This window comes from Leopardus geoffroyi, chromosome A1 (genome assembly GCF_018350155.1).
Source record: "Leopardus geoffroyi isolate Oge1 chromosome A1, O.geoffroyi_Oge1_pat1.0, whole genome shotgun sequence".
Classification (NCBI taxonomy): domain Eukaryota; kingdom Metazoa; phylum Chordata; class Mammalia; order Carnivora; family Felidae; genus Leopardus; species Leopardus geoffroyi.
This window is the reverse complement of record NC_059326.1, coordinates 140599974-140622885: the sequence shown is the minus strand read 5'-3', so window position 1 is coordinate 140622885 and position 22912 is coordinate 140599974. Positions and strand designations below refer to the sequence as shown.

Sequence of the window (22912 nt, the reverse complement as noted above, 5' to 3'; positions counted from 1 at the left end):
CCAAGAGAGCTTCAGAGGAGAGATCTGGAGAGTGGAGGCTGGGAGGAGAGCCCCCCTCAAGCACGGGGACACCTCCTCACATGCTCCTTCCACCACTACTGTCATGTTCACTTAAGGCTTCACCTTCAGGGAAGTCATTCGCGACCACACAGAGAGAGCTAGGTTGCAAACCACTGGGAGAGTCACGCGAAGGTTTTAGGGAACAGGAGCTGGTTGTAAGAGAACACTATCACACCCTGGTGTTCTTAGGTTTCAGGAAATGTGGCTTGATGAACGGTACAGCCAGCTCTGGGCAATAACAAATCATGCTGCGAGGGTGTTCTGGGCCGGCTCAGGTTTCACAATGCTTCCATTTGAGGGCTGCAAGGCAGCCTCACCTAACACCTTCCAGCACCGATCATCTGGAAGACACAGGATCTGAAGCTGACCAGTTACCATCTTTACCGTCTAAATATCTACAGACATTGCTAAGTGTATTTCCAGACCACAGACATCAACTGTGTATCTCAAGCCACAATTCTAGCACATACATGGAATATTAAATGGATAGGCACACACTCACAAATAGAAAGCATATGCGAACAGCAGCTTTCTCAGTGTGATCACTGGTAGACAACAACAAGCAGGGACTCAGAATTAGGTGGTGACACCGTGATACATCACTAAGCCAGCCCATGACAGAGCTACAAGAGTACGTGTGCCTTATGTACACACAGAAACAGGATTTCAAATTATTCCAGCTAAGAAGCAGCACTCAGATTTGAAGAAACTTTTAACTAGTTGGGACCAATCTGTTGGCCCGACTTGTCCCCAAGGGCTTGAGGCCTACAATGATGGATACACGATTTCAAAATTTATTGGAAAGTGTCAGTGGAGGTATTAAATAATTAGGTAGAGCAGAAGTATTAGTCACTTTTAGTCACTTACCTTATGGAATAAATCTAGACCAGGGTTAGCCTCAGAAAATCCATTCTAGCCAGGCTTGCAAACAGATGCCTGCAGGGGTGAGGCAGGTATTAGCAAGGGGCAGACCTGGCTGGGAGAGGGCTCTGTGCTACTCAGTCCTTCACTGTCTTGTCAGAACATGAACCACTGGGGTTCTGCCTTCAAGATTTCTTTGCAAGTGAGAGATCCAAGTTTTTACAAGCTTTTTTGATTTTTAAAAGCTCAGAACTAATTAAAAAATAGGTAAACACGCTGTATGTCGAATGAAACACATCTGAAACCTTTATAACATTACAAAGGGAAGTGAAAATATGTCCCATGAGTATGTTTTCAAATAGGCAAAGGTTGGCCATACATTTCTAAGGTTAACAGAAGCTCTGTCTGAGCACAGTCTTGAAAAGTAGAGTTAAAAAAAGGCAAGACACTATATTTACATATTTTGTTTATGATAAAAACACATTAGAAGCTGCACGAAAGTAAAATAGGGACACTGAGGAAATGCAAATCAAAGCCACAATAATGTGTCACCTCAGTGATCTATTACCCAGTAGGAGGATGGCTATGTTAAAAAAACACACAGAAAATAACAAATGTTAGTAAAGATGTAGATGAATTGAAGCCCTCAAGTACTATTGGTGGGAGTCTAAAATGGTGCAGTCACTTGGAAAACAGTTGGGTGGCTCCTCTATGAAGCGGAACAGAACTATGCATGACTCAACAATGTCACATTTGGGTACATACCCCCCAAAAATTGAAAACAGAGACTCAAACAGGCACCTGTATGCCCATGTTCATTATATCCATACGATGGGTTATTCGGCCTTAATAAAATCCTGATATATACCACAAACCAGATGAACCTTGAAGACATCACGCTAAGTGAAATAGGCCAGACATAAAAGGACAAATACCGCATGATTCCACTTATGGGAGGCCCCCAGAATGGCCAAATTCATGGAGACAGAAAGGAGAATCGTGGTTGCCAGGACTGGGGAAAGTAGTAGTATTAGGTTAGGATTTAATGGGGATAACAGGCCCAGGGATTCCCCACCTCCTCCCCAGTGCGCACGCGGGTACACACACACACACACACACACACACACACACACACACACACACCACCCCTTACACCTTACAGCCTGGCTATAAGGAAGTGCTGTGACCATAGGAATCTCGTTGCTCTACAGGAATCTTCCACAGGGCCACTGTGTATGGTTGTACAGGTGGCACACTGTGCACAGAATCCTGGCCCAGGGACCAGCCTGTGCTCCACTGGCCAGGCTCTGTGGCTCAAAGGGGGTGGGGGGAGGCGTCCTTTCCTTCTTACAAAGGCACTTTAGGCTAATGGTGGCCCTGATCTTCCCTCCTTCGAACCGGTCTTCCCTTCTGCCTGCCTATTTCCCTTCATGATAACGTCTCTTCTCGGTGACTCCCTGTTCCAACTGCAATTTCCCTTCCTGTTCCTTTCCAATCAGCTCTTGGCTTCTACTAACTCTGCTTCTCTCTCCTTTAGTCTCTGCCATCCTCTCCATTGCACCGCCTCTTACCCTGTTCAGGCCCTTTGACCTCTGGTCTGGCCTTTGACCTCTGACTAGGGTGCCATGAGCAACCCATGACTAGGGTTGCCTTGAGCAACCCCTCCGCAGAGGAAACGGTTTATCTGCTGCTGCCAGAATAATTTTCCCCTTACAGGGATCACCACTTCAATCACATACCTGCAGGGGCTTCCCTTTTCTCTCTTCTCTGTGTTGAGTAAATGAGCAATCCAGTAGCTTACTCACACCTAATTGTCACGTCTATTATTTAAAGTGAGACTGTCAGCCTATTTTGATTTTCTTTTTCCTGGTTGAGTGTGAAGAAGTAACAGTGATTCAAACAATCTTTCCAGTAGAATACACTTTTATGTTTCCAAGTTGCTGGCAAGGAGTCCATAGATGGAAAAGGAAGAAATTTTAGAGAAGCTTTAACCTCCTATCCCTGTAACTAATTAAAATGAGGTCTCTCTCAGTTCTGGGGGTCGCAAAGTCCAAAATCAGGGTACCAGCAGAGCCCAGTAAGGGCCTTCTTCTTTATTCAGAGCTGGCAACTTCCCATTTTGTCTTCACATGGCAAAAAGGACTGGGGAGCTCTGTGGAATCTGTTTTAGAAGAACCACTGATCCCATTCTTGAGCACTCCACTCACATGAACTAACTGTCTCCCAAACCCATCTCCTAATACTATCACAATGGGCACTGGGATTTCAACTTAAGAATTTTGGGAGGACCCAAACATTCAGACCATAGCAAACAAAGTCCATGGAGACTTCTGTGGTACCCTTCCTCACACTTGAGCTTAGCCAAAAGGCCGAGAAGTGATCCATGGTACCCTTCCTAAAGTTACTTTTATTTTAAGCCTACAACTCAAGTCCTACACTAGTGCCACTAAGTTTCAGCCTGGTTCTGCTGTGCAAGATGAATGGGAAAAATATTCCCAGCACTAGATGGCAGGTATATAAAGAAAGGGAATGTTACTAACATGAAGAAGCTATAACTGAATGGGACTTTTTTCTTGTTCTTAAACTTATGGCCAAGGCCCAAAGCTGAGGACAATGAGGCTAAGTAGCCTACTTAGAAAGCCATGAATGTGTAGGAATAGACAGTGCCCCCTAGTGCTTACCCAGAGGTCACAGGACCAGTCTGACCAGCAGACCATACCGCCCCCCCCCCCCACCTCAGATTCCAAGAAAAGGGAGAACAGTTGATGTTGCCTTTGTGTGGAGGCCAAGTTTCTAGCACTGGTTGTTACTACCTGCTTCCTCAACAAGTCAGGAACATGGGAGGGGTTCCAAGCCAATCTCTAAGACAAACTGAAGTACCCAACAAGAAGGGGAGACAGGCATTCTATCCCTCGTCTGCTGCGTGCTGAGCTGTAGAACCCCTAGGCCCACACTGGCTGGCAGTGCAGCGGAAAGGGGCATGTCAGGGAGCTGGGATGGCAGGGGGTGGGGGGGATACCCATAAATACAGATACTGGCATCCATTTGTGAGCTAGAGATTTGGAAGGTGGGAAGCCCACCGAGGAGCTCCATGGAAGCAGAGCTTAGAGGGATCCGGGTGTAGTACTTGGGGAAAGAAGGTGAGCAAACTCCTTTAGACTCTAGTTCATGACAGCCCCCGGGCAGAGTGGAAGGGTAGTTTGCAGAGCTCCTTTTCAAGGAGTGTTCAAGTTAGTGGGGTGGGATTCCTGAGGCTGCCAGGCAGCCCCTGAGCCCGTCAACAAAACACAATTCTGAGGAGGAGTTGGGAGCATGAATGGGACATGAACACCCAGCAATACCAAAGTGAGACACAGAGCCTCCTGAACAGGTCCTGGGCCAAAGAGCTTGACACGAAGCTGAGCACAGCCCTGGGGGAGCCACACACAGTATCCGTGCAGAGACCCCTGGCATCAGAATGAACCAGATGGAAGTACTTTCTCACCCCTGACTGACCTGCTGAGTTAAATAACTGCTTGACCCTTGCTCCCTGTTTCCTGTCACCCTGGGAGGAGCAGAGCTCAGAAGAGAGTAGGAGAGGTCCAGAGCTTGAACTGGATATGAGATTAGGGAGTTTTAGCAAGACTAAGGAATTACAGAATATCATCAGTGTGTATCGTCCAGGGACTGGAAATGCGATTTGAAAGAGCACGGTCGTAAGCAGTGCCTAGAGGGAAGTGAGGCTATTTCAGGCTGTTACGCTGAACAAATTGAGAGGGGCTCCTCACGAAACCAGCCATACTGAAAGTGAGTATAAATACACACAAATGATCAACTCTTCCTAAATTGGGTGCAGCTGAAAAACAGTACAATAGGATTGTACTCTAGCTTGAGGCATGCCAAGGCCCACTAGAGGCCACCTCTGGTCACTCTCTAAGGAGCAGGCTCCAGGTGCCAGCCCCGATGCCCTGGAGAAAGAAAGGGCATGTGACCAGACTCACACACGTCTGCACTCGAACCTCTCCCCCTCTCCTAGGTGTTGTACTGGTGAATTAATGTGTATGCCTTCCCTACTCTGTAGCAGGCAATACGCCAGTCCTGTCACCTAAGAGCTCTGCCACATTGCTGTGGTACCCCACATTACAGAACCCACTTATCTGAGTGTTCCATCGATGCTCCAAATGCTGAGACCGGGATTCCGACTAACTCTGACTCTAAGCCAAATCCATGCTGGCTCTGACCCGCGACACCAAAGAGCAGAGGGGAAAAATGAGCTCAAGAGAGACCTACAAATGTCCCAAGTGATTTTAGAATTGCCAGCTGCTCAGGGTGCCTGGGTGGCTCAGTTGGTTAAGCATCCGACTTCGGCTCAGGCCATGATCTTGCAGTTCGTGAGTTTGAGCCCCGCATCAGGCTCTGTGCTGAGGGCTCAGAGCCTGGAGCTGCTTCGGATTCTGTGTCTCCTTCTCTTTCTGCACACCCCCCTTCCTCTCTCTCAAAAACAAACATACAGTAAAAAAAAAAAAAAAGAGTCGACAGCTGCCCATCAGTAGTTGAAAATGCAGATGATTTTATTTACATTTTCAAATATATAAAACCTGGTGTTGTGATATGTTGTTATAAATAACAAAACTAAGTCACTCTGTCCACCCCTTCCCTGGTCTCACAAAGGAACACCACCAGTACTGGATAATTGCAGTCTGACCTTTAGCAGACAGACAAAGGCACTATTGAGAAAAAAACACACAAAAAACAAGAAACGAGTTCTGAACAGAATGCACCAGAATCAAACTTGCCAAGCTGTCTGTACTGTGGAATTTTGCAGTGTTTAATGTCAACTGTCCAGAACTGGCCTCTGGGTCTCTCTGAAAGAATACTTTAATACGACTATTACTACCCAGCCCTGTAGGTAGCACGGTAGATAATCAAAAGTTCCTGGAAACCACTATAGAGCGCACTACTCAGGAAAGGCCTTTATTAACCTTTTAAAAGCATTAACCAGAGAACTTATCTTAACCAAATTATCTCAGTAGCCACTCTCCTTGCTGGTTGAATCACTATGCAAATATCAGGGCTCTGAATCATTGAAAATTGCTGAAAGGGATTTGGTTTAGTAAGCACAAGATCTTTTCCCTAGAAATGTAAGTTATGCTTTAAAAGGTGCTCTCACACTTTGCCCTCAAGATATCTCTGGTACAGAGCTCACCCAGACAACTTATTACCAAGGAAAAACACAGCATCCCATTCCAGAAAATCCCCAACTGCCCAATTCCAGAGCCACTATGCTTCTCTCTCTGATACTAGTAGCTAAAAATATGTGTATACATTATGCGTTCTATTTTCAGAGTGAAAGAACTTGACATTTTTGACACTTCCTATGAAAAGGCCAACAAGTCCTGCAAACCATTTTCTAGAGACACCGAGCGAAAGGAGAATGGTCCTAACATTTCAAATCGAAATAAAAAGTAGTGTCTTACCAATTCTTCCTAAAAAATTTTTCTTTGACAAGAAACTTTCTGCCCCAACCAGTATTTCCTAAACTATTCAAGAATATGTTCTCAGAAAGTCAGTTCAGTGGGTATGTATTGGTAAGGAATAGTTCTAAGGAACAGATTTAAATAGCATTTCCCTTTCTTAGTGAGGTTTTCATCAACCACAGCCACTATAACAAGAAATAATAGAGATTACCTCCTAATTTCTACCATCATCCTTAGCTAGCCCAGTCATAATATTTATTTTTAATTTGGCTTTCAACCTCTACAATTTATCGATCACCACTAGTAAGGTTAAGAAGGGCTCTGGGGCACCATCATGGCTCAGTGGGTTGAGAACCCAACTCAAGACATTCTATCACACAGACCCAGTATCAGTTATAGGGCAGTTCTGTGGGCCCCGCATGTGGTTTAATGCCTTGTCACCAGCTTGAAATTCTCAACTTTTGAACAAGGGGTCTCACGATTCCATTCTGCAGTGGGCCCTGCAAGTTTTGTGACTGGTTACTCTATATCATACTTGTACTTAAAGAGGCTTTATTTCACTTTAAAAAACACAGACATCGTGGGGCGCCTGGGTGGCTCAGTCGGTTAAGCGTCCGACTTCAACTCAGGTCACGATCTCGCGGTCCGTGAGTTTGAGCCCCGCGTCGGGCTCTGGGCTGATGGCTCAGAGCCTGGAGCCTGCTTCAGATTCTGTGTCTCCCTCTCTCTCTGCCCCTCCCCCATTCATGCTCTGTCTCTGTCTCAAAAATAAATAAACGTTAAAAAAAAATTTAAAGAAAAACAAAAACAAAAAAAAACAAAAAAACACAGACATCGATACTTTTATATTTTCAAACACAATTAAGGTCAAATACTCAAGAATCCTTCACTTGGATCACTGAGAAGTTTTCTCAACTGTTTTCTCTGGGTCTACTCCTGCCCAACGCTGACTTGCCTTCACACAGCCCAAGTTCTTCTGTAGCACGAACCCAATCTTCTCACACTGCTTAAAACCCTTCAGTGGCATCCACTGGCTTCAGCATCAAGCCCACCAGAGACTTCGGGTGGCCACAAGGCTCTGAGCTCTGGCCCCTGCCTGCTGCTTGGCCTCTGTCCACTTTCAGCTTCTAGAAAGTATCATGCTCCATGCCCATCTCACACAGCCTTTGCATGCACTGTCTTCTCTGCCCAAGGGATAAATACTTCAATCTATGTGCAAAGGTTTTAGATAAAATAAGGCAAAATTCCTAGACTCAAATCAACAATCACTTCTGGCTTTTATATCATAGAAGAAACACAAGAGGGGTTTTACAAATGCCTAGATTTCTTAGCAAATAAGTTTTTCACTTATGCTATGCTTTGGACTACTTTTCCAATGGCAAGGATGGAATCTAACTATGAAACCTGGGACAATGAAGGGAAGATGTAGGGAAGGTCAATTTTAAAGTTTTCCAGCTCAGGTTTACTGAACCATCTGCATGATCTTTCTTGACCTCTTAGACACAGTGTTCCCAAACAAACTGGAAGGGTTTTGGAAAAATAAACTGAAAAGTACTAATGCGACCTCACCAAGGAAGATACAGAGATGGCCAATAAGCGTAAGAAAAGATGTTCCATATCTAGGTCATCAAGGAAATGCAAATTAAAACAATGAGGTCAATACACAACTACTAGAATGGCCAAAATGGAGAACACTGCCAACACCAAATGTGGGTGAGGATGTACGACAACAGGACCTCTCATTCTCTGCTGGTGGGAATGAAAATGGGACAGTCCCTTTGGGGGACAGTTTGTCAGTTTCTTATGAAACTAAACCTACTCTTATCATACAATCAGCACTTGTACCCTTTGTTATGTAACCAAGGGGTGCTGAAAACTTGTGTCCACACAAAAATCTATGCTCAGATATTTATGACAGCTTCATTCCTTACTGCCCAAACTTGGAAGCAATCAAGATGTCCTTCAGTTGGTGGATGGATAAACACTGTGGCACATCAAGATTATGGAATGCTACTCAGGTAAAAAGACTTGACCTTTTAAGCCATGGAAAGACATGGAAGAACCTTAAATGTTTATTACAAAGTGAAAGAAGCCAATCTGAAAAGGCTACCTGCTGTATGATTCCAAGTGTATGACATTGTGGCAAAGGCAAGGCTATGGACACAGCAAAAAGACCGGTGGTTGCCAGGTGAGGGAGTGGCAGGAACAGGTAGAGCACAGAGAATTTTTAAGGTAGTGAACCTACTCTCTGTGGTATTCTGATAGGAGTACTCTGTATTCCCAATGATAAATATGTGATTATGTATTTGTTCAAACCCACGGAACCTCCAACACCAAGCATGAACCATAATGTAAACTGTGGACTTTGGGTGATTACAATGTGTCAAACTAGATTCATAAACTGTAACTAATGTAGCAGTCTGGTGGGGTTGGGGGAAGTTGTGCAGTGTGTGGAAGTCGGAGTCCTGTGGGAAGTCTCTGTGCCCTCTGCTCAATCAGCTGTGAACCTTAAAATGCTCTAGAAAAAAAAGAGGTTTTAATCTAAAAAAAAAAAAAGGTATTACTGGGGAGGAATTAAGGGCTCAGTTCAAGAGGACCCCCTGTACATTCTTTGAAGAAACTTAACTATTAGAACTGAAAAAATATCCATTGAGAAAACTGTTTAATAATGGCTTTTCCTGCTTAGAAAGAAAGGTACCATTATGGATAAGTTGCCCGCAACTGTTTTCTCATGAGCTATACATGCCCAGATGCTCAAAGATTTTAGTCTGCCTCTATTTTAATGCTCTGACAGTATACCTACCAGTCCACTGGTCTACTGTGGGTCTTCAAAGTCCATTGCTAGGAGAGCTTTTCCAAAAGAGGAATATCTTCTGGACTGAGAGGTCTCCTCACCTTGGCCTTTAGGATGTTTAAAAAAGATCTGACATTCTCCCCCACCCCATCCTCTTTAACTAGCTCTTGAATACCACAGATCATGCCACTGGCTTTTCTTTTCACAAGAGCATTCAGAGAGCTGGCTCTCCGTATGGGAAAAAATTAAGAGAGCTGTCCACAAAAACGTTCCAGGTAAGTGAAGCCTCTAAATATCAAAAATCTTCAACTATGAAAACATTTGAAGACTATATAGGGGAGTAGGTCTCTAACCGTGGAGAAGGAAGGTCTTCTTAAGCCAGACACCAGAAAAAAATCACAGAAAGGAAAATTATTTACCGTATCTTGGATGTCGTCCAATTTCCCAAAGTTAAAAGACAAGGCCAGGATTAGGGAAAGTATTTACCATATAACCAAGGATTAGTATTCAGACAATACAAAGAACGATAAACCAATAAAGAAGACATTTTTTAAACTGAGCTAAGGATATTTAGAGGCAATTCACAGTGGGCGTCTGGGTGCTTCAGGTGGTTAAGCTTCTGACTCTTGGTTTCGGCTCAGGTCATGAACTCATAGGTTTGTGAGTTTCAGCCCCCACTTCAGGCTCTGTGCTGGTGGTTTGGAGCCTGTTTGGGATTCTCTCTCTCTCTCTCTCTCTCTCTCTCTCTCTCTCTCTCTTTCTGTCTCTCCTGCATGATCTCTCTCAAAATAAAGAACTAAACTTAGAAAAAAAGAGGCAATTCACAGGAAAAGAAACCTTATAAAACTGATCTTTAAATTTTTTTTGCCAAAGTGTTGGCAAGTGTGTGACATGTACCTGAGACCCTACGGGCGAATAATTCGACATTCTTCTATCACACACACCCTGTACAATCCAACTATTCTGGTTGTCTCCACCTGAAGAGAAAAAACCTGTACTTATCCATGCAATGAGGATGATACATTAGAAGTTTTTACTGTAACACAAGATACGAGTAGTAATACCAAATATCAATGTGAGTTATAAAAGAGTTCACCCTGGAAAATGTGCCAGAGGGAGATAATGAAGAACCAGACTTGACTCTCTCCCCCATGGTGAACTTTAAGACAAAGATGTGAAGGAGGATTTCTTTGGAAAGATCTTCTGTCAGACCCCTTCTGGAAAGATCTTCTGAGAGCCCCCTCTCCCCATTAAACAAAGAGCGGGACTATCACCTCTTGCCTCTTAGGAGGGTTTTTGGTGAGGCCAACTGGGTTGCCGCACAGGAGTTCTCCACGGTTAAGGAAGCAGAGAGAGCTGGTGCCTGATTTCAACCCTGAGAATCTATAACATGAGAGGCAGTGTGGCTGGCTGCCTTGATGGACTAGGGGCTGAAGGAACATGGCAGCTACACTGGGGCTGGCTTAGCCCTCTCAGTCTGTTGAAGCCAAGACTATGAGATGTTTCCATGGGCCAATAGTGGTCCGCAGGCAAGAATGAGCCACTCCAGGGCTTGTCTTAGGTCTAGACCTCTACAGCTGTCTGAGGGGCAACAGGACCTCATGAGGCAGAATTGGAGGTGGACCACTAGGCTCTCAGGGGCTAAGACAGTGTAAGAGACGAGGGCCTTGAAGAGCATCCCAATAATGCTCTCGCAGGCCTGGAGAAGAGGCCAACTTACCACACCATCAGTCACACGAAGGGTTTTCTGTCCCCTCTGCTATCCTTTCACCTCCAACCTCAAGAAAGTATGGCGAAAACAAAGATACTGACCTGTGCTTCATAAGATGTATTACGTTTTTAAAAAGGCAATTTTCATTATAATCCCTATGGTATGATTCAGTTTATATGAATAAACATACTTTGTGAACATTTATGTATATACAGAAAATGGTTTAGCAAGACAAAAATTCATCCTTATTATCTTAAAAGGTCAGAAACACATTTATGCATTTCTTGAATAATTAAATGCATTAAACAACACTATTCTCATAAATGAAATCCATCTGTCTTAATCCACTAACTGTGGATTAGCCAAAGTTCTAACCATGAGGACACCCACACCTTTGGGCTGTTTTGTAAAGCTCTGTCTGCCATCTTTCGGTTTTCTCTACAACATGCGCCCATTTGAGTGAATTCTTTGTCGGGGGCTTGGATATCAACAGTGGACCTCAAACTCTCATTCTTCTCAAAGTAGACAAGATTTGCAGCTGAAGTTCCATTTTCTTAATGTTGAGAACTATTTTTGCAGTTTCCTGCCAGCCAGAGAAAGAAGAAACAGGACTCTATCAAAAGAAAACCAAGATGTACATCCGGAAAGAAACTGCCACATGGTTAATAAATGAAGAACCACTGAGTATTGGGTAAAAAACAAAATGAGAAGAGCTTGAAATTTTTCAGGTCAAGAGCCCTCCCACTTATGTGCATATACGTGTGTATGTGGGTATGGGTACATATGCACACACATTTGGGTACACATACAATTGGTTTTGAAGCAGGAGAAACCTAATACTAAACCACAGCCTGTGAATCCAGAGACAAAGACAGCACTTTGGTTATAGACCAAATACCTCAGGAAAGTGTTAATCAGTGTGAAGAAATCAGCCAAGAAAATCATGGGTTTTGAAAACGTACAGTGTAAAAGCTATCAGTTGCTAATAAAAGAGTAAAGTTCCCTTTTGCACGACGACAAGCGTATAGCAGCCCGCATGGGGTATGGCTTCGTCCCTAACATCTGATTTCTATGTTATAACCAGGAACTGATAAATTACAGCCTGTAGGCCAAGGGTATTTTTTGTATCTCAAATGGTTGAAACATTTTTTTAAAAAATAGCATTTCTTGACACGTAATTGATAGGAGTATCACGTGTGAGTATCCATAAATAAAGTTTTGGAACTCTGCCACATGCATTTGTTTCTGTATTGTCTACACCGCGTCCACACGACAAGGCAAGTTGAGTAGCTCCTACAGAGAGACACTGTGGCTTTCAAAAATATCTGATCCTTTACAGAAAAGCTGAGCTGACCCTTGTTCCAGACCAAGTGAACCTCTGCTCCCATTTGCAAACAACACTACTACTGATTGTTGCCAAAATCGACCATTCAGCCTCTTGTGCACATTCGGTGCTCATCAGTGGCTCAGAGATGGTAAACCCTCATCGGCCCACTGAGTAGTGTTTATTTCAACCAGCCTTCCTGAGCTCACGCCACTTCTAAACACCCCCTTGATGCTGTCGAGGGGACAAAGAAGGTCCTCATAAACATATAGCTCTAAGCTTCTTTTTTTTTTTTTTTTCAACGTTTATTTATTTTTGGGACAGAGAGAGACAGAGCATGAACGGGGGAGGGGCAGAAAGAGAGGGAGACACAGAATCGGAAACAGCCTCCAGGCTCCGAGCCAGCCGTCAGCCCAGAGCCCGACGTGGGGCTCAAACTCACGGACCGCGAGATCGTGACCTGGCTGAAGTCGGATGCTTAACCGACTGCGCCACCCAGGCGCCCCTAGCTCTAAGCTTCTAAAAATACTCAGTGTTAAAAGAACAATAAGTATATTCCGGAAATTAATCCCCCGCAGCTTCTACCAGTATAAAAATACTCATTATGATTCATATTAAACTATACTTTTAAAATAACCATTTTATGCCTATACACATTTTCTGTATATACTCTGAATTTCCATGTAAAAAAAATATTCATGAAAAGGAGTTGGAAGGTCATTTATTCATAAACACCTTATTCATATGTATATCACTGGCCCAATCAGCCTGAGGAAGAACAAACTAACCAGACATCAGTCATACTTCTCTTCTAACTTCTCACCTCCCCTCAGCTTTACACAGCACTCCCACCTGCCCCTTCTAGACTGTCTCTCCCTTGTACCCAGAGTCACACATGCTCTCAGCTAGTTCACGGTTGCCGTTCATCTGATTCACAAACTTCATCCCATCACATCCCTGGTGTGACCTTGGGCAATTTTGTTCCAAAGCCTTTTAATTGTACTTTTCTTCCTAAGTCACCTTCCCTTTCTTCCCCCAACAAATCAAATCCATCCATCCTTCCTTCCTTCCTTCCTTCCTTCCTTCCTTCCTTCCTTCCTCCCTCCCTCCCTCCCTTCCCTCATTCATTCATTTATTCATTCATTCATCCATTAACCCTAAACTTTATTTATTTTGAGAGAGAGAGAGAGCATGTGTGAGCAGGAGAGGGAGAGAATCCCAAGCAGACTCCACACTGTCAGCACACAGCCCAATGAAAGACTCGATCCCACGAACAGGGAGATCGTGACTGGGATGAAATCGAGAATCAGATACTTAACTGACTGAGCCACCCAGGTACCCCCAACCCAGCCTTTAGAATGCCAGTGACTGGGTTTTACTCCCACCTGCATAGATCAGCCCTTCAATTCCTAAAAGCCGAGCCACCTATGAGGAAGATAGGAAACTTAAGAGCAAGAATTTGGCACTATATTCAGAGAGTCTAGAGAGCATACGCTAGGGCTTTGGAGAGGCTTCAAAGCAATATTCCTGGCCACCCAGGGCCCCAGGGCAACCTTCTGGAAACCTTGCCTCCAGGAAAAGCAAGCAGTGATCAGCTACCACAGATACTCCAGTTGCCCAGAACTTAGACTTCTCATTGTGAGTAAACTGGCAATCACTAACCTGAGCTTGGTTTTAAGAAGTTCCTTCAGCTGATCCTGCATCAACTCTGAGTATATTGGGGAAAACTTAATGCTGGTGACCACATCAAGGCTCCACATCCTCTTGCGAGATATCTAACTGGTAGCATTTTTTGCCAACTCCCTCTAAGTATTTATTGAACACTTACTGTGTCCTGATGATTTGCTAGCAACTGTTACATGTAAAATCAGTAGAGCAGAGTTCACTCTACTGAGAAACTTTGACTTGCTGGGGAAACAAGTCAACCAACTTATGTGAAATAACAAAAGGCCAATATACAGCCAAATTGACAAAATAATCAAAATGTGTGGGGGAGACCATGGGAGAGGGGGTGCAAGGACGCTGGGGAAGCAGTGCGGGCCAAGATTCAATGGCTCCAGGACGGAAGAACAAACCAGAGTGGAGTCCGGGACAATGTATGGAATGTGGCAGAGAGAAAAACCCGTGAGAGAAAGTATAAAAAGGAACAAGCAGTATCTGACCATGACCAAGCCACCCTCACGAGGCCAAGGATCCGTGCTGGGGATCAGAGAACAAATAAGGTAAAAAGGCATGACCCGAGGGCCTGATGGCCAGAGAAGTTGAGGCTTGATAGGGGTACAAAGGAAGATTCTTAAACAAGAGGATGACAATCATAAAAGTAACAAGGGGAAGTATAAAATCTTCCTTCTAATTGGACATGTTGGATCAGAAGAAAGAAAATGATGACACAACGAGGTAAGTTAGCAAGTTAATACAGGCTAAGGCACGAATTGAGGTACGTTGAATTTAGATTAACAGAAGAGCAAAAACTTGCAAAGAGCCAAGACATAAACTCTGGTAAATACAGATAAAAGGTTTCTTTCCTTCCTTGTCCTCAGTGCTTACCAGCCGTATGCAGTCAGGAAATTGTTTAGTAACAATAAATCATCACAGTGATGGGCAAAGCACTAGAACCTCTTCAAGTCCTATTTTTACCTTGAGATTAATAGGACAATTACGGTCTTCACCTTTGATGATTTAATAAGTTATGGTATGTTGAAAATTAGCAATCTCTACACAGCGGGTTTGGTAATTCTCCACCAATTGCTACACCTTGTTTTACTAATCATATACCATGTATCGATTTGCTCTATTTGCTCTTTGTACCCCACTCCTGCATTCAGCAATGTCCAAGGATGTCTGTCTAGGCGAAGTCTGCCATGGGCATCAAGCATTGTCCGAAGTGCTAGGCCGATAGAGGGTCCCTGGCAGGGTCTGGGAAGGCTGTCAGGCCCCCAGCAGTGCTCTCCTGACTCAAACAGCCGTTGGAAGACAGGAAGTGCCTCTGAGACACACAAGCATACACCTTCTCGAAGCTGTTTAGATACTGTCTCCATCTGTTCCCCTAACAGCTTCCTTCTGCCGAGGCGCAGCTCTCCCATCTTATCTGGCTTGGGTTACTGCCAGTTTGTTTTCATAAAGATCACTATCTCGGCCAGACACTGGGAAATAAGTGAGACGACAAATCTGGTTTTGATGAAAAGGAGACATTAAATGGGGTGTTAGTATTACCCAAGGGACAAGGAAACTCTGAAACTCCACTGCCTCACAGAGCGCACACCCCCGCGGAAGGGACGGATCAAACACTACAGTATCCTGCCTTTAAAAGTCATCAGAGAAAAAAGGATTGCCCGGCACCGTGCACAGACCTACTCGTGTAGCCGGTCAGAGAAAGAACACATCCTCGTGCCTCAGAGGTATGTTTGCTTAAGAAAATATTCATACAAAACCAGGGTCTCCACCCTTCTGAGCTTCCCCTTAAGTAATAAAACCAGACCCATCTCACATACTAAACCAGAATCTAATAGCATAACCAGACTTTTGGGGCCTCTGTAGGTAGAGCGTGTGTGATCTAAGAAGGTAGGAGATCTGCCCCTTCTGGAAGCACCCAAGACAGGTTCATATGCTGCAGCCAGTCAAACATCAGGGAACCTACTGGACAAATGGAAAAACGCATGCCCAAATGGGCTAGGTGGTAATGTCACTCCTAGTTCCTGCTGAAACCCTTAAAATGAGCAAAAAGCTATTTCTTTGCAAGTAAAGACTTTGGATCACAAGACAAGGAGGGAATTTCCTAATACATTCCTTCCCCCAAATTGTGTAAAGCTTCCTCTCCTTCACATTATACCATAACCTCACCCTTTATGCCCCTTAAGGGTCAACCACCATTAAGAGAATCTAAAGGTAAAAGGAGGTTTCTTCTCTCAGTATAATCTGGTTTGGGTTTCTCCCCTTAGTAGCCCCGAATTGTCAGCAGGAGTGTTATTTCATTATTTAACTACTAAAAGAAAGCCAGTCAGAGGAACCAACAACTAACATGCCTCCAGTTATTATCTCAACCCAAGGGGTTAGGCGATGCACGCTGTTCATAAGCTTTCTAACAACTTCACAACGTAGGTATCAGAGAAGGAAAAAGACTGCATGTAGGTAAGTTGACTTGGCCAAGGTCAAACAGCCAGTAATGGTCAAATTAATATTCAAGCCAGATTCTTGTCAGCAGGGGGATCTTAATCTGAGACCCACAGGCTCCTGGTCTGGGGACACCGACAAGGAAATCATTACATTTTATTTTTCATTAATCTCTCCTTAAAATTTAGCATTTTCCTGTAATGATGGATATCACCACAGGCACTGGCAGTACCTGACTTTGTCAGCAACAGAAATAAACTTCCGTATCACTCTACAGCTGCTGATTTCAAAGTAGTGTGTAAGCTCATCACTATTATACATTTTAACAGTGATTAGATGTACCACTAGAGCACATTATTTTGTACGCTAATAAAGATGCACATACTACCCCAACAACTTTGTTTTCTTCAATATTTTGGTTACTGTTTTTCAATGTAATTGGCTTCCTCTCTAGTCCTTTTTGCCTTATTTTATGCATTTAAAACAATTCTGAGGGAAGGTCCACAATTCTGAGGGAAGGGCCAGCCGGCTAGAAGAGCTACTGGCAAACACGAAGTCTAAGAACCACTGCTCTAACCCCTGAGCCTCTATTGCTGTCGTTTTCCCACCTAGCCTACCTCATACTCTTTTCCTCCCTGCCTCTCTCTTTCCCCAGACTCTGTTAAAATGGTTCCCTGCACAGACTTAAAAAAAACAAACAAACAAACAAACAAAAAAACCACTGAAGATTCAACCACTAAATCAACTGAATGTACCGTCTGCTATTAAGTAGTATTTTTATTTGTAAGTTTGCATGGTTCCAGATTTTCAGTCCCAAATTAGCTTTAAGTATGATGGCCCAAGACCGGACTTCTAATTTTGCTGACATGGAGAAGGACACGGGCAACGTCATTTATCAGAAATCCTAGAAGTGCCAAACAATTGCTGCCAGCATGAAATAATTTCCATCAGTGAACAATGGCACAATCGGTTAAAACAAAAAGCAGTATTCTAGAACAACAGTAAACTAATCCAGAGATGGCTACTCAACTGTAGCCAAGATTCTTCAAGTATCAGGTAACATCTTTCTTATGTTTGAGAATGCCAAGACGCAGCTCTCCCCCACGTCCAGACTTAATGGTAGTCTCCTGGGAGTGTACTTAAATAACACACCAGACTCATACATAATGTACAGGCGTGGGTTTCCTCAAAAGACAGAGGAAAAGAGAGCTCCCTCACTGAATACGTTGGCACGAGGCATGCGTTTGGGTTAAGGGCACAGAGCAATTGTAGAGTGTCAGCATCCTGATGTTACCATAAATGTATAGAAGATTAGTAGGAAAGAAAAACATATTTCAGATCACCAATAGTGGGTCTTCCATTAGCAGATTTTCCCTAAAGCTTCAACAAAGCCATTAATGTTAACTTCCTTTTCAAAAGAATCTTCCACTCACTACACACAAGAATGTGAACACCGAGGGTATAAGGCTGAAGAATTTCTTTAATATAAAAATATTTCTCAGTTGATTCAACTGGGCCGTGATATCATTTCTTCCTCTGGCTTATTCAACCCTATGTTCCCCGATCCTTAACAATGAAATTCCTTGTGGTTCCATCTTCAAAGCAAAGTGAGAAATTGTGGCCTACATTATGCTCAGACACATGACTTGAATGGTCAACACTGCCTTCAGTTCTGTTTTTCCATAATCCTCGAGTTTTAGTTTGTGCGTCATTGAATCAGTGTTAGCTGATTCTCAAACACAGGGCGCCTTTGAAGAGCGGGAGTAACGGAAACCCTGGCAGGGTCTCTAGGTTTGTTATTAATGGATTGTCAGAGGGCTTTATCGTGCTACACCCATCAGTCCAGTCTTCATGAGTTTTGAAAAGTCCAACGTTTAGGATACACAGTGTAGATAATAAAATCATGCACACAGAAGTCAGGTATAGGTTGGGAGAGAGACTTTGGGATCAAGGAGTTTGTTTCACTCCATTCCACATGCCATTTGATTCCCTACATGATCAAGACCAGGCTTAATTCGGCTGAACTCCAAGGGAAGCTTGAGAGCAGGCTATCCAATGCATTTCAGGAGAACCCCTTCCTATAGCGAATGACCCCCCATGGCTTTTATCCATCTCAGAGCAGCTGTCCCAGATTTACAGATTCCTAAAGAGATCAGGTTGTATGCAGGTTTTACTTGAGTTTCAGATTTCTTAAATCTATATGTAAAAGATCATTGGCCAAAGCGCACTTGAGAGCTATCTAATGCTATGTATCAAAAGGCAGATAAGTAAAGTCCACAGTGTGTCTGAGGCCCAGTGGATGTGTAACCACTCAATCAGGATAAATAAAACTAGTCTCTAAAATCCCAATTCTTTGCCCCACATTTGTCTCTTAATCATCTCAATTTAAGCCAATGAAAACAAATGTGATCATTCATTAAGAGTTCTTCACTACTTACTAGATGAAAATTTTTCTCTTCAACGCACTTTGTAAGAGTAGGCTCCAGAATGGACTCTACCATTTTATTCAGGGCTAGACGAAGGCTGAGCTATTATTACAGAAGTAATAGGACAGAAAGTATTAGAAACTCCTCCACTTACTATACTTGCCACAAGCTTCACCTTCATCTCTTATTCGGCTGAGCCTTGTCTAATTGACATCTACAGGCAAAACTGAGCGTGTGTATTTTAGAAAGATGTGAAAATTCTCTATTTCAATTTAGGTAGCACGAATTTGATGAGGCAAGATCTCTAATGAACAGAACATAGAGCATGGTTCAAACAGCTCTTCTTTTGAATATTAACAGTGAAAGGAAATTTTTGAGTTCACTAATTATATTTCCTCTGCTTTTGATATCAGGGTGTTATACAGTTCTTAGGAAGGTATTCACTTTATAATAGGGATGGATGGTGGTGAGGGAATAAAACAAGGCATCGCTTAGTTGGAAGTAAAGAGAAACAAAATCTCAAGGCCAGAGAGCGACTTAAAAGAACATCTATTCCAAAGACTCCTGTTTCCTGACCAAATCAAGACTCGAGTAAATTCAATGACTCATTCAAGGTGATTGCACTGAGTGTCTAAGGCATACAAGAACACCTATTTTCTTGGTTAATGATTTATCTTTCCACTCTATCATACTATCTATGACACACAGAAGTCAACCTTTAAGTCAAGGTAAGCATGCTAGAATGAATCACCTAGTCATCTTGCAAATTCCTTTTGAATACTGCTAAATTCTTCTCCCTGCATCCAAGTTAAGTCTGCTTTCAACCTACAAAATTTAGCATGATATTCTGTGACTAAATCAAAGAAATACGTTCAAACATCTTACACCTCCCACAGGCAAAAGCACCTGAGACCCAGTCTTCAGATAATAAGCTGTTACATTTCTAAGCATCTATCCCATCCTGTTTTGACAAAAGGGGAGGCAGAAAGCAACATGACACAGCTTTCTTTCCTCCCCCCATTTCCAATAGACTGGGCTCTAGCGTGGAGGAGTTCCTGTTCCCTTTCAATAACCCAAATGCTGGAGAATGTCACTTATGAGCAAGACTTTATCATAAACCAGATCTTGGGGAGATTCAGTTAGCTCTATTTTTTTTTAAATATCAGTTCTTTATAGTGACTCAAACAGATAAACTGAAGGAATGAATCTCAAAGTGGTCCCCAAACTAGCAGCCTTCACAATTCCTGGAAATTGTGAGAAATATAAATTTTAGGGCCCATCCCAGACCTTCTGAGTCACAAACTGTGGTAGCGGGACACAACAGCGTTTTTGTTTTTGTTTTTGTTTTTTAAACACACTCTCCAGGTGATTCTGAAACAAGGTAATGTTGGAGGAAAAAAATGAACTTGAACATTCCAAATGCTACAATGACTTGTGTTGATGTACTGGTAAGCCTGGCACACAGATATGCGTACAAGGATCTCTCTAGTTCCTAATGCTTTCTCTACAGGGGCCCAGAAACTTACACAAAGCATCAAGCTTATCCAAGTTAGATCACTTTCTGGCAACTATCTACGGCAGACGCTGCCTAAAAATGACTCATTTTCCAAAAGTATGGAGGAGTTTTATGAAGACAGAATTTATGACTCAGTTTTCTATTGTTTAAGTGGACAACTAGTTCTGTCCATTACAAATTAGATTTTGCCTGCTTTTTCCCCAAGACAGAAACTGTAACTTAAAGAGAACAGAAATAGGAAATAGTGATGTCAGGACGGTCTCTACTCCATTGTAATTTATAACAAGCTGGTATGAAAAATAAAATTGGTATATATATGGTCACTGCCCTATCAAGGGGCGATTTTCTATCATTAAGGGCCTGGGTCCAGCACTAAATGAGGTAACAATCTAGAATGATCAAGTTTCCTGTATTCCTACTCCAGTAAAGGAAAATGCATCATATTAAAAAAAAATTTTTTTGTTAGAAAAAAGGTGAAAAAATCCAATTCCAAATCCAAAACCCATTTCCACTTTAAAAATAAAGAACTAAGGGGCACCTGGGTGGCTTAGTTGGTTAAGTGTCCAAAGTCGGCTCAGGTCATGATCTCACAGCTCAAGGGTTCAAGCCCCGCATCGGGCTCTGTGCTGACAGCTCAGAGCCTAGAGCCTGGAGCCTGTTTTGGATTCTGTGTCTCCCTCTCTCTCTTGCACTCTGTCTCTCTCTCTCAAAAGCAAACAGACATTAAAAAAAATAAAGAACTACAAAAAACTGATGAAAGAACTGAAAGATTAGACAAATGGAGAGACCTATAATGTTCATGAAACAGAAGACTTAATTGAGTTAAGATGTCAATTCGCAGACTGATCTACAGATTTAGCACAGTTCCTATAAAAATACCATCAGAATTTCTTTGGAAGTATAGACAAGCCAATAATAAACTTTATATGGCCAAGGGATTTAAAGTGCTCCACCACTTTTGGGCAAAAGAAGCCAGGAGACTCATGCTAGTAACTTTTAAGACTTACTGGAGTATTTGCAAAAGGACAGAAACCTACATCAAGGCACTGAATACAGTCCACAAATAAAAAGCACACAAATATGATCACCTGATTTTTAATGAAAGTAAAAAAGCAATTCAACAGGAAAAGGGTAGACTTTTCAACAAATGGTGCTGTCACAATTGAAAATCCATACTCAAAAAATGAAACTCAACTTACACTCTGCATCTTATACTAAAATTACACTAAAATTATACTAAGATTAACTCAAAATGTACCACAGACCTAAATGCAAAACACAAAACTATAAAACCATTAGGAAAAAAACCATGAAGAAAATCTTTGTGACCTTGGTTTGGTCTAAGAGTTTTGAGACACGACACCAAAAGCATAAACCATGAAAGAAAAAAAATCATAAACCGGACTCCATCAAAATTAAGGACATTTGCTCAATTAAAGACCCTGTGAAAGAGAGTGCAAAGAAAAAAAAAGGCTAATCATATGTCCAACAAAGAACAGATAAGAAAACATAAAGAAGTCCCATACTTCAACAACAAGAAGTCTACTTTAAAAATGGGCTCAAGATTCGAGTAGAGAACTTTACCAAATAACCCTATAACAGAAATGGCCAATTAGGAAAATGTAAAATAATAAACTACACCAATATATTACAACACACCTATTAGAATAGCAAAGAAAGAAAGAAAGAAAGAAAGAAAGAAAGAAAGAAAGAAAGAAAGAAGACCAACCAAGAAGAACTGACAGTATCTGGTACCGAGGAAGATGGAGAACAACTAGAATTTTCATTGCGGGCAGGAATGCAAAATGGCACAGCCCTTCCCGGAAAATTATTTGGCAATTTCTTACTAAGTTAACTACGCACTTTCCATATGACCCAGCAATCTCACTTCTAGATAAACCCAACATTAACACAAAACTCTGTACATGAACTTATAGCAGCTCTACCATCATTACCGACAACCCAAAACATCCCCAGTGCCCTCCAAACAGACTGTAGTGCCTTCCTATGATGGAGTACTACTCATGGACATACAAAGGAATAAAACATTGTTAGACACAACAACATGGATGAATCTCAAATGTGGTGCAGTGAGTAAAAGAAACCAGTACCCGAAGATTACTACTTTATGCTTACATTCATATGATATCCTGGAAAAAAACCAAAACTATAGATCAGTGGTTGCCAAGGTTTAGGAGGAGGGAGAAGGTATGATTACAAAGGAGATACTTGGGGTGATAAAACTGTTCTGTGTCCTTATTGTGGTGATGGTTACACAAATATATGCCATCGTTAAAATGTGTAGAATGCTATACCAAAAAAGTAAAATTTAATGAGTATTAATTTAAAATATAGTAAAAATGCATTTCTTGGGATGGTAAACTCATGGTCCTATGTCTTCTGGTGTGTGAGTAGATCTTAGTTTTACAACGCTAAGTTTCTGACAGGAAATTTCCTGGCTTATAAGTTTTAAACATGTGTAAACCAAAAACTTGAAACTCAATCATTTTAATTTTCTAAAATTAACACTAGACCCAAATGCCACTTTTCCCCCCAAAATGGCATTTTTGAGGAACTAAATTCAAACATAAAATGTTAAAGCTCCCTCAGAGAACTTTTATTATTATTCCCTTAAAAAGTGAGAATCAAGTGAA

General features: G+C 42.4%; 1 protein-coding gene across 3 annotated transcripts in view; it reads right to left on the bottom strand.

The window, feature by feature from the left end:
- The window catches only part of IQGAP2 (IQ motif containing GTPase activating protein 2), a 298032-nt gene that overhangs the window by 169500 nt on the left and 105620 nt on the right, over nucleotides 1-22912 (bottom strand). The window lies entirely within an intron of this gene.